The following is a 13,758-nucleotide window of genomic DNA, read 5'->3' as shown; positions in this document are numbered from 1 at the left end:
GTAAATGTGACTTCCTCTCGGCTATCGACAAGTGACGGCAATTTTGTTCCGATCAAACACACCTAGGTTGTTATGGTTAAAATTTTTAAAAAATATATACTTTTTGGCCTTGACCTAATTATGTCAACCCCTCCAATAATTTATTCCCATTAGTGATGCAAGATTTCATTCCGAAAGTCTCAGCCAGCCCTGAGTTTCAGCTTCAAAATTGGCGGAGAAAACACAAAACCCTAAGTGGTGGTTTCATACTCCTTGGGGTGTAATAAACGCTGGGGTACCATGAAAAATTGGGGACTAATTGTAGAAACAAACCCAACAACAGCTATAAACTTCCCCCTATCCTATGAGGAGGCTTAAATAGCAGTTGGGAAGCTGATGCTTATGGAAGAACAAACAGAACATGGTATTTTTCTACATTTGAAGGTATTTGGGGTGATTGACAACCTTTTCCAAATCTGCAGAGATGGATACCGCAACGGCTCGTCTCTCAGAAGTGTGCTGTGCTGTTCGTCATGATGTGGTCAAAAGCAAAATTGGACGGTGGATTTTCCAGGGAGGTGAAGTTATTTGTTTAGACCAATAATGTCGGCCCACATAAGTTCCCTTGCAGAATACCAGACTCAAGTGGTCACAAAACGATGATCGATTTGCACAAATGATCACTAGAGACAAACTTTTCACTCGCAGAGAAAAATCTAACTATTCAAGGAAGGCCTCTGAATACCATTAGCAGACAGAAAGTAAAGTTGGGTGCCAGTGTATTGAAAACTTGAGGGATATACTGGACAGACTGATCTTCTTCTTCTCTTTGAGGGGTGAGGCTGAATGGTAACAAACTTCTCCCCAACATTCACTAAGAAAATCCTCCTCTTTCCTCGGTCTTCAGTTACCTGTCTCCATCTCCACACCTTGTTGATATCTCTCCTCACACAATCTTCCCATCAGCCACAGTTTAACTCTTTTTCCTCCTTCCTTGCTCCTGTCAAGCTCATCTGCACAAAAATCTTCGTCTTGAATTTGAGCCCCTATTGTCTATTAAATAACACCAGGTGGGGTTGATTCAGCCTACGATGCTTCTGAGGTTGTCAAAATGTTTCACTATTTTCTTTCCTCTGTATTATAAGAACGTACCTTCATGGTTGCAGCAGGTTGATCGGCATCTCATGGAGATGGGGATGGGCCAGGCATCTGCCTGGGGGATGGCCAGACGGAGGCCCCTGCAGTCCCGGTGGAAAGTGGATGCAGCGACCTGCTGCTCGGCCCATGCTCCCATACCTGACGACCTTCATTGAGTGGTGTATATTAAAGCACTGCCACGATCGCCGCAAATAAAACATGCAGTACCTCGATTCCTCCGCACAAGTTGTAATCAAAGTGTACCTTTGTTTCCTCAAAACAGTACCTTCGTTTAGAGAGAAGTGTTGTTCAGTCTTCAAATGTGCACCAGAGGCCTGTGCGGCCAGTTCCAACGCAAGGCATTTTTGAGTAGGCTGAAACAAAATGGCAGCTTCAGACCTCTGTGAGGTGAAAGTGGGCTGACCAAGGGTAAGCCTTGTTTTGGTTTTCAATGATGACCACCTTGTTATTCATCTTCAAAAGGGGATGTATAAATTTACCCAAACACCCAGTTTTCATTCGTGTACTCTCTTGGAGTTCCCTTAGTATGCGTGCAAAGTTTCAGGGCGCTCGGTTTCATGGTTTTGCAAATATGGAGAACACACACACACACACACACACACACACACACACCTACCCTTCCTGCTTAACATTAATTGCAGTGTGTTGGCTTTCCCGAAGACTGATGCAGGAATTAATGGATTGAACAAGACGTTGGATTTGCACAAACGAAATCCCTTAGTGTATGATGGGTTCAAAATTTGGAAAAAAAAAAAACAACAATCTCCAAAATGGCTCTGTGTGTATCCTGCAACAACTGGGTGAGTATTTTTAAAGGGGTCGGTGCTCATGGAGAATGCATGGAAGTACTATACTGGGAGAAGTTGTCTAAGGAAAGGGAAGAGAGGGGAAGAGGAGGAGGTGTGCAGGGTGGCAGGGTCTCAGGTGCAGAAAATTTCAGAGTATAAGGTGGCAGTGGATAGCAAACTTGAAATCCTGGATGGAGCAGCATGAGATAAACACAAGAAGACGACTCCATACACGAGGGCATGTTGAAAAGTAATGCCTCCCCTTAGTTTCCTCCATAACAGGTTAGGCTATTTGAATGAAACAAACCACCATCCACACTCTTCCTGCCACCGGGTGCGAAGTTTTGAGATTCTGACGCGAGATGTCTTTGTGCTTTGCTAATCCTGATGGCAAATTGCAGCACGGTGATGTGAGTGCTGTGAAGCGCTGGAGATGGGGTGACTGATTGGAGATGAGACTTGGGTGCACCATTACAATCCTGAGTTAGAGGGTCAATGGAGTACCGCCACAAAGGATCACCAGCCCCGAATCAGCTCCGTCAGATTGTCATCTCTTCCCCACACTTAAGGAACACCTCCATGGAGACCATTTTTCTTCTGACGATGACGTCGAGCCCACTGTGAAGCGCTGGCCGAGTCAGCAGGACGACAATATGAAAGTACTTGAACAATGGTGGAAATGTTTGAAGCGCAGTAGTGATGTTGAGAAACAAATATACATTGTGGTGGAATAAAGATAAATGTTGGTGTCTTTACCTGTTTTGGAGAAAAATAATGAGGCATTACTTTTCAACACGCCCTCGTCCATGAAGGAATTGAGAGGCGTCGATGAAGGAACGTGTTCCAAGTTAAACATGAGGAAGGTAACGAGGTAAAGGTTTCTTAAAGATGGCGAGCCTTGGAGTGCACGTCCTGTGGAGGGTTAGTAACGACGGTGAGCAGCAGCATTTGCCCATGGGAAGCCATCTTCAGTGATATTCCTGATACACAAACCAAGTAGAAAATAAAGGCCGCTGTGAACGCAAACGTGGGATTTACTCGAGTCGATTTGATTGGCTGATGGAATGTTGCACAAACATGCAAATAGTCTGTTAACAATGTTGCGTGGCTTGACAGCAAACAAAGAAACATCACAGGAGAACTCCAAATTCGAGTTTACACAATCATGTTGAAGTACATTTTATTTTAAAGCCTTTTAGATTTTTTTTCAAAACAGAAAGCAAGGAAAAAAAAAATCCCCAAAATGGTAGTTTGTACCTTCAGTAACATCTACATGGGTAAACGGTTTAGAATACAGGCAAGAGGTGATGTGAGTAAATCAGTCTCTGGAGGATGCAACAGCTGATGGTGATTAAATACTGATTAAATAAATAATGGGGCCATTTGTGATTCCCTTCCACCCCCACCCCCCCTCCCCACCTCCCAACCAGACCTAATGACGTCACACCATGTCTACGACGAGGAATTATGGGATACAGCTGAGGTCAGTTTATTCCAATATGACGGACGTTCGACTCGTTTTAAAGTCAGAGTAACTGACTGTGCTGTTTTAGCATATTTGATGATTACCAACAATAAGTCAAATCTGCGATGATTATTGTGTTGGGGATCTTCTGTACACCAGAGGCCTGTGCGGCCTGTTCCAAGGCAAGGGATTTTTGAACAGACCAAAACAAAATGGCAGCTTAAGACCCCCAAAGACCCCTAAAATAAAACAAACTTGCTCGGACCACAGCACTCATCTTTTTTATATACTAGCTGAAGTACCCGGTAATACCCGGGAAATTTGCCCTATTTTCCTCACGCAAGTTAGACTGAGGCATTAGTTGTATGGAGAAAATTAGGAAGGCTTCTTTTATTCCTCAGATTTATGGAAGGAAGGCTTTCCTCATTCCTCATGCTGCCGTAATCCTCAGAGAGATCAGAGTTGAAGGCGGCCTTGAGCCACTCAATGTTTTTAGCAGCAGTGGAAACTGTCCTTGATGTCCTGCCAAAACCAGGACCTAGAAAGCTGGAACGTGAGTTTTGTGTCTGTGTCTGTCTCTCTCTGTCTCTCTCTCTCTCTAGCCGACTCTGCTTGCCTGGCTCGTTTATGAGCAGATGTATCTGCAGTAAGATGACTCGCTCTCTCTCTCTCTCTCTCTCTCTCTGCAGCTGACTCCGCTTGCCTGGCTCTTTCATGAGCAGATCTATCAGCAGTTAGCTGTTGCCGTGCGAGTGCAGTTCGAGAATTCAAATAACAGGAGGAGAATGTGTATGTTTAAAAAGTCAACGAATACGAACATTTTGTATTTCAAAAAACCCAAGCGTTTTTAACCATGAAGCCTTTTGTTATGATTAATACGCCGGCGCACTATTCGAAAGGCTTTTTTTTTTTAATGGGAATTTTTTTTTTTTAATATATTACTTTTTAATTTTTTTTTCATTTTTATGGAGAGCCACTTAGCGCATCCTGGAGCTGAATGTTAGTTCTATATATGTGTAAAGTTTCATCAAGATCGGTTCACTGGTCTAGGAGCTTATTCGTTACAAAAAAAAACAGACAGACAGAAGGACTGCTATATATATATATATATATATATATATATATATATATATATATATATATATATATATATATATATATATATATATATATAATACATATATATATATATATCTCCGAGGGTTCAGATCTGATCGCATGGGTGAAGCCCACGTGGTGGAGTGTGTCGGGAGTTTTAAAGTCTGGCAATAAAATCCAGCCTCGGGCGAGAACAGCACCGGATAAAAGTCAGGATACAGTTTCAGTCATGACCCCACCTCTCTATTCCTATTAGTCAGGTCAGGTCAGGTATCGGAGCATGTGCCAGAACAGCACGTCGCTGCGTCCACTTTCCGCCGGTACTCCAGGGGCCTCCGTCTGGCCATCCCCCAGGCAGATGCCAGGCCCATCCCCATCTCTACGAGATGCCGATCAACCTGCTGCAACCAAGAGGAACGTGGTCGGCCCATTGGCCTCCTCCACTCACGAGACTCCCTCGCTGAGAGAATCTGGTGAGCAGGATCAGCGTCAGGAAAACGAGCCACATGTCAGTACAGCCGCAGCTGACGCTCACGGACTATGCAGGTAACAAATCTCATTTGAGTCTCTCTCAGCAACCGCTCGTTGGATACAAAGTCTGACCAGCGATAGCCAAGGATTCTCCGAAGAGACCTGGTAACAAAGGAATTAAGTCTCTGTCTCAGATCCTTGGTCAGAGTCCAAGCCTCACACCCATAGAGCAAGACTGGAAGCACCAAGGACCTGAAGACTCCGACTTTTGTCCTCCCGCACAGGTACCGGCAGCGCCACACCCCATGGTCCAGTGAATCCATGACTCCCCAGGCCCGACCCAGATGTCTATTGACCTCTGACTCGCAGCCAGCAGAGACAGGAGTATCACTGCCAAGGTACAGTGGGGAGAACAAGTATTTGATACACAGCCGATTTTGCAGGTTTTCCCACTGACAAAGCAGGTAGAGGTCTGCAATTTTTATCATAGGTACACTTCAACTGTGAAAGACGGAATCCAAAACAAAAATCCTGAAAAATGACATTGTATGATTTTTAAATAATTAATTTGCATTTTATTGCATGAAATAAGTATTTGATCACCAACCAACCAGTAAGAATTTCGGCTCTCACAGACCTGTTAGTTTTGTCTTTAAGAAGCCCTCCCATTCTCCACTCATTACCTGTATTAACTGCTCCTGTTTGAACTCGTTATCTGCATAAAAGACAGCTGTCCACACTCAATCAATCAGACTCCAACCTCTCCACAATGGGCAAGACCAGAGAGCTGTCTAAGGACATCAGGGACAAAATTGTAGACTTGCACAAGGCTGGGATGGGCTACAGGACAATAGGCAAGCAGCTTGGTGAGAAGGCAACAACTGTTGGTGCAATTATTAGAAAATGGAAGAAGTTCAAGATAACAGTCAATTGTAGATTGTAGATTCAAGATCTCCCTCGGTCTGGGGCTCCATGCAAGATCTCACCTCGTGGAGCCTCAATGATCATGAGAAAGGTGAGGGATCAGTCCAGAACTACACGGCAGGACCTGGTCAATGACCTGAAGAGAGCTGGGACCACAGTATCAAAGAAAACCATAATTAACACACTATGCCGTCATGATTAAAATCCTGCAGCGCACACAAGGTCCCTCTGCTCAAGCTAGCGCATGCCCAGGCCCGTCTGAAGTTTGCCAATGACCATCTGGATGATCCAGAGGAGGAATGAGAGAAGGTCATGTGGTCTGATGAGACCAAAATAGAGCTTTTTGGTTTAAACTCCACTCGCCGTGTTTGGAGGAAGAAGAAGGACAAGTACAACCCCAAGAACACCATCCCAACCGTGAAGCATGGAGGTGGAAACATCATTCTTTGGGGATGCTTTTCTGCAAAGGGGACAGGATGACTGCACCGTATTGAGGGGAGGATGGATGGGGCCATGTATCGCGAGATCTTGGCCAACAACCTCCTTCCCTCAACAAGAGCATTGAAGATGGGGCGTGGCTGGGTCTTCCAGCATGACAACGACCCGAAACACACAGCCAGGGCAACTAAGGAGTGGCCCCGTAAGAAACATCTCAAGGTCCTGGAGTGGCCTAGCCAGTCTCCAGACCTGAACCCAATAGAAAATCTTTGGAGGGAGCTGAAAGTCTGTGTTGCCCAGCGACAGCCCCGAAACGTGAAGGATCTGGAGAAGATCTGTATGGAGGAGTGGGCCAAAATCCCTGCTGCAGTCTGTGCAAACCTGGTTAAGAACTACAGGAAACGTCTGATCTCTGTAATTGCAAACAAAGGTTTCTGTACCAAATATTAAGTTCTGTTTTTCTGATGTATCAAATACTTATTTCATGCAATAAAATGCAAATTAATTATTAAAAATCATACAATATGATTTTCAGGATTTTTGTTTTAGATTCCATCTTTCACAGTTGAAGTGGACCTATGATAAAAATTACAGACCTCTACGTGCTTTGTAAGTGGGAAAACCTGCAAAATCGGCAGTGTATCAAATACTTGTTCTCCGCACTGTAAGTGAATTTCTCCACGACCTCAACATTTTATTAGTCCTTTAGTCCAAAAGGTAAATGGCTATTTCTTCCCTTTCACTTTTTGTTAGTTGTGGCCATCAAGCAAAACAACAAAATTCATTTTGTATCTATCAATCAGCCAGGCAGCAGAGTTGTGCTGTTCTACAAAAACTAGATTTCTCACTCTCTGTGAATTGCTCTTATATCTCCAAAACACAAGTAGTACCTCTGGCTGTGACTTCCCCTCTGCTCCCACCTCATGTTTCTCTGTGTGTTGTACCAGCCTCCCAACAGTGATGACTCTCTCTCCCCCTCCTCTCTCTCCCCTCTTTCTTCTCTCTCTCCTCTCTCTCCTCTCTCTCCTCACTCTCCTCACACACACACACACACACACACACACACACACACACACACACACACACACACACACACACACACACACACACACACACACACACACACACACACACACACACACACACACACACACACACACACACACACACACACACACAGCCGACATGCACCAACTTTTGTTGTCACTCATCCCAACTCTCTCCTCACATTAGGTGACTTCAATTATGCTAAGTGGCTGGGTGTCGGTACCTCTCTCACCAGCCATGGCACTTCTGCAAATGACTTAGGTGACTCCATGGGATTGACTCGATCTGTGAATTTTCCCACCCGAATTTCTCCTCATGGCAAATCTTCCCTTCTGGATTTGGTGATGACCAACTTCCCCACTAATGTATCGTGCTCGTCCTCTGCACCAATTGGCTCAACATCTCTCTGGCCATTCTCAGAGAACAGCTGCAGTGACCTCGAGTCTGGCAGTCAAGCAACTCAAGCAAACTGGTAGGGACTGCAAGCAGCCATCACACTGCAGGACTAGTCTCCTATATCTACCACCCCTGATATTAATTCAGCCTCAGAATTCTTCCACAGAAACCTGCTCTCTTATGCACAGATTCATCCCATCTCATCTTCAGTTATCTTACCCATCCTCCCGCTCTTGGTACATTGAATCCTGTGGTGAGGCAGTCACTTTAAAACAACTTGCATTCTCCTCCCGGAAGGCAAATCCAACCGAAGGCGATCTTAGATCATTCCACAAAGCCTGCAACAAAGGTCTACTATCAGAAGAGCCAGAAAACATCTATCCAATCTCAAGAATGAACTTTCAAACTTGTCTTCCTTCTCTAAAACATGATGGAATCTTGGCAACCTTCAAATCGGACGAGACCGGATGGCATCAGCTCATGTATCCCAAAAACCTGCTCTGCTGCTCTTGCACTTCCTCTCTCTGCCCCTCTCTCACCCTGTCATTCACCATAGGTCATCTTCCATCTGCTTAGAAATCAGCCAACATCACAGCATTACATAACAACGTGCAAAAACAGGTCCTCTTAACTGCAGACAAATTAGCAAGGTCATGGAATCCATCACAGTTGACATAAAATCATTCCTTTTCTCCAACAGCGTCATCTCAGATCATCAATTCGGATAGAGAGCTGGTCATTCCACCTTGGAATGCTGTTTCGACTCACCGAACAATGGATGGAGGCCCTCAATATCAGACATGAGATTAGGGCGATATCTCAAGCTTTCAAAACAGTCTGGCATCCTGCCTTACTCATCAAACTCTGCCGATGGCATCCAAGGCCGACTCCACTCTTGGTATATCGACTTCCTCCACTCTCATAGCCAACATGTGTCTCTCGACGGAACCCTTTCTTCTAATCTCCCTGTCAAGGCTGGAGTACCTTAAGGCAGTGTTCTTGGCTCCATCTTATTCCAAGTCTTCATCAATGATCTCATTGACTCTGGAAAATCCTCTTTATCTCTTTGCTGATGACTCCACTCTCTGCTGTGACATCCTTGAACCTTCTGACAGACAAGCAGCAGCCTCTTCCTTCTCCTCAGACCTTGACAAAAATCACAAACTTGTCAAACACTTGGACTGTTTTTCAATCATGAGATTTATATTATATATATATATATATATATATATATATATATATATATATATATCTATATCTATATATATATATATATATAAATATATATACATATATATATATATATATATATATATATATATATATATACATATATACACATATATATATATATATATATATATATATATATATATATATATATATATATATATATATATACATATATACATATATACACATATACATATATACACATATACATATATACATATATACACATATACATATATATATATATATATATATATATATATATATATATATATATATATATATATATATATATATATATATGTACACATATACAGGGTGTCCCAAAAGTCACCTCAGGATTTAGATATTAAATAACATTGCTGTTTTTTAATAATTTGTTTTTCTTTTCTTTTCAGAATTTAGATTAACATTTGGAAATTACCCATGGAAAAATTCTCAACTGAAAAAATATCCAAAAATCGTGGAATTTTATTTTAAATTTCATCGATCAATTATTCTCACCCAAAGCGCATACTGCTGACACTTCAATGCCAGAAAACCACCTTCAGATTTCATGATTCGTTGGTTGATTCAACGTTTTTTTAGCAATATGGGTCAGTAAGTGACGTGCCACGATCTGGAAGACCACGTTCAGTCCATTCGCAGATTAATCGTGAAAGTGTACTGGACAGTGTTCAAGAAGAACCAGGAACATTGATTCGCAGACGTTCTGACCAGTTGGGGATGTCTCGGATGTCACTATCGCATACTAAGAAACGATTTGCACCTGTACCCATTCAAAGTGCAATTGGTGCAAAAGTTGAAACCGACTGATCTTCGACAATGCTTAAATTACTCAGTCCAAATTCAGAGGTTGGTCAATGAAGAAAACGAATTTGTTCATAAACTGATTATGAGTGATGAAAGTCATTTCCATTTGAACGGTTTTGTGAATAAGCAGAACTGCAGGTTCTGGGGATTAGAGAATCCTCGGACTATTCATCAACGTGAGTTGCATCCTCTCAAATTCACTATCTGGTGTTGTGTAACGTCAGAAAGGATTATCGGCCCTTATTTTTTTGAAAATGACGATGGCAGTGCAACGATCACGAGTGAGCAGCATCGAGCCATGCTCAAAAATTTTGTGCGTCCTGCAGTGAAGGATAAACCTGAGATGTGGTTTCAACAAGATGGAGCCACTGCCCACACGGCACGAGCCATAGTGGAGCTTCTAAGGCAAATTTTTGGACATGGAATAATTTCGCGAAATTCAGAAATTTCTTGGCCATCACGTTGTCCTGATTTGACGCCTCCCGATTATTTTCTTTGGAGTTACCTAAAGGAGCGTGCATCCATCAATAATCCCCATACAATTCAGCAGCTCAAGGACAACGTCTGTGCAGAAATCTGAGGGCTACAGCCAGAGTTATTGTCCGCTGTTATAGAAAATGCTGTTGTCGCACTATGAGTTGTGAGCAGAGAGCCAATCTGAAGTTTCTTGTCAAGCTTGGCAAATCACCTTCCGAATCCTTCGCAATGCTCCAGCAAGTCCACGGGGAAGAAATGATGTCATGCACACGTGCATTTGAATGGCACAAGAGGTTCAAAGAGGGACGGGAGGAGGTTGAAGACGATCCACGGTCTGGAAGACCTTCAACAAGCAGAATGGCGGACAACATCGAACATGTGAAGCAGATGGTGCGCACAGATCGTCGACTTACAGTGTGGATGATTGCTGAGGAACTTTCCATCAACAAGGACACTGTCTGGAGCATCATTACTGAAAATCTTGAAATGCGCAAGGTGTGCGCAAAGATGGTCCCCAAGCAGTTGTCTGAGGACCAGAAACAGCAAAAAAGTCACCGTCTGTCAAGACATTATCGAGCGCCTCGAGGACGATCCAGACCTGCTCGGGAGAGTCATTACTGGCGATGAATCGTGGATATTCGAATACGATCCCGAGACCAAACGGCAGAGTCGTCAGTGGAAAAGTCCGGCATCACCAAGGCCAAAGAAAGCAAGGATGTCGACGTCGAAGGTCAAGGTGATTCTTATCGCGTTTTTTCACATCAAGGGCATCGTCCACTTCGAGTTTCTACCACAGGGTCAAATAGTGAATCAATACGTGAACAAGGAGATCCTCCGGCGTGTCATGAGATCAGTCCGGGACAAGAGGAGGGATCTGTGGGAGAACAACGTCTGGGTACTCCACCATGACAGCACCCCTGCTCACAGTGCCCTGAGCATCTGAGAGGAACCTGAGCATCCGAGTTTCTGGCGGAGAGGAACGTGCCAACTCTGGAGCAACCCTCATATTCACCAGACTTGGCTCCTTGTGATTTTTTCTGATTCCCAAAGCTCAAGGGGATGATCAAGGGGACCTGATTTCCTGATGTGGAGGCCATCAAAAGGGCCGTGACGACGGAGCTCCAGAGGATTCGAGAAGAAGCCTTCCGGGGGTGCATCGAAGCGTGGAACAAGAGGATGGACATGTGTGTGAGGCTGGAGGGAAACTATTTTGAAAGGGAAAAGCTGTGATTTCAATATATTTTTTGGAATAAAATTTCTGTGAAGTCAGTCCCATTACTTTTCAGACGGACCTCGTGTGTGTGTGTGTGTGTGTGTGTGTGTGTGTGTGTGTGTGTGTGTGTGTGTGTGTGTGTGTGTGTGTGTGTGTGTGTGTGTGTGTGTGTGTGTGTGTGTGTGTGTATGTATGTATATATATATGTATATATATATATATATATATATATATATATATATATATATATATATATATATATATATATATATATCATCCCATCTACTCTCAACAATCCTCTCGAAGAGGTTCAGTGATTCAAAACCTTGAGTCTCTCTCAGCCATGATCGCTCTTGGGCAAGCCACATTTCAAAGTTGGTCTCCAAACCCTAACTGGGCGTCCTCCATCATGTAAAGTCCGTCCTTGGCACATCTGAACTTCTATCCACTGACAAGGCCTTTATGTGAACTACTGCAAAATCGTAATTCACTTCCTAAGCTCATGGATGCTGTTGTTCAGTCAATCGCGTCAATTTCCAACTTTGTAGGAAAATAATACTGAAGTGGAAAAGAGTGGTAACCTCAAGCCTCCTCAGCCCCCCCCCCCCACCCCAGGTGCTCTGCTGTTGTAATTGCGATCCAAGGACATACTGCCACCTACATATATGAGTGCACAGTGCATAAACATGTTAACGAGGAGCTTAGTGGACACATTTTCCCACCAATCTGACTTCCACCTCTCCCCACAATGCAGAGATTACAAAAAAGTTAATAAACAATTCGTTTTTACCACGAATAAGTCTGGGAACTAAAGCATCGTGTTACTTGGTTCTTCAGCAGTGCCTATGGGAGAAGACAGAAATTACAAATACGAGAGCGTGCCTGGAGACAGCAAAGTTCTCAGAATTGACTGAAAAACGATGGTACGTGCTGCTCAGCATTTGGAGGACAGAGCACAGATAAACCCAGTGGGTCATCATCTGAGCGTGGAGTGTGGGTAGAGATTTCTCCCAAAAATCAAGGGCGAGCACAGCCAGCACCCAGTATGGAAGTTACTTCCACTAAGATCAACGGCTATGTTTGAAGTCGAGTACCGGGTTCTCCGTATGCGCGATTTGTGTGTGACAGCACTTTTGCGAGCCTTAGAAATCGGAAAAAAACAAAAATTTAGATAAGAAAATTGTGATAAATTATTCCAGGTTCCTTCACTTACCTCTGACTTGGGGAACTGACTAAAATGTACAAAATGGAATACAAACTGCGTTCCAAGAATTTCATCCGAAATCTGTGATTATCAGACTAGAATCTTCAATCGAGCCGTGCTTCACCTCGACGTTTCTTTGTACGTGTCGTGAGGGAGGCACATTCAGCCGGCGTTATACTTCAGAATATGGAGCTCCGTGAGAAATTAGCTTAGACTGGAAAGTTGGCGAACATGTTCCTCCACCTCAAACTATTCAGTCGGCCATGGAAACGGACGGGTCTTTGCTCATGTTGGATTTGATTCCTTGGGCAAAATACAAACCGCACGCTCTTCTCCACACTTTTCATTTCTGATCAAACTCGCCCATAATTTCCATATCCTAGGATTGGTTGGAAACTGATTTAAAAAATTTTTTTTTAAATTTCGTTCACAGTGGTTTACTTTAGGTACTTTTTCTAAGAGAAAGTATCAGCACCACCTTGGTTGTGTTCCATTACCAAGTTTCTTGTGGAGCACTTGCTAAGTGGCTTAAGCACTCAAACAAGCACTCCAAAGAAACAGTCAATAAGGAACAGCTAGCTCGCTTGGCAAGTGATAGCAAGCTGATTGGTAATGGAACACACCCCAGGTCAGCCTGTATTGTAAACAGCATCTGGATAAGATGACTTATCTGCCCTGCAGCTGTAAATACTGTGACGTCATTGAGGGCTGGGTCCATTATGTTCGACACATGGAGCAGTGTGTGTGTGTGTGTGTGTGTGTGTGTGTGTGTGTGTGTGTGTGTGTGTGTGTGTGTGTGTGTGTGTGTGTGTGTGTGTGTGTGTGTGTGTGTGTGTGTGTGTGTGGGGGGGGGGGGTGGGAGGGGGAGGGCAGAAAGCTTCTCTGTATATACTGGAACATAAGTTTGCAGAAGTTATGAGCAACTTTTATAAGAATCTTTGCTGCAAGTGGAGAAAACTGGTTAGTTGAGGCCTTAAGTACAACTTGCAAAATGGACATTAAAAAATAAAATAAAAAACCATCAGGCAAACTGGGATATGGAACCAAATCTGAG

The sequence above is a fragment of the Eptatretus burgeri genome, chromosome 12, assembly GCF_056783735.1.
Source record: "Eptatretus burgeri isolate ZD-2024b chromosome 12, Ebu_testis_v1, whole genome shotgun sequence".
Classification (NCBI taxonomy): domain Eukaryota; kingdom Metazoa; phylum Chordata; class Myxini; order Myxiniformes; family Myxinidae; genus Eptatretus; species Eptatretus burgeri.
This window is presented reverse-complemented; position numbering follows the sequence as displayed.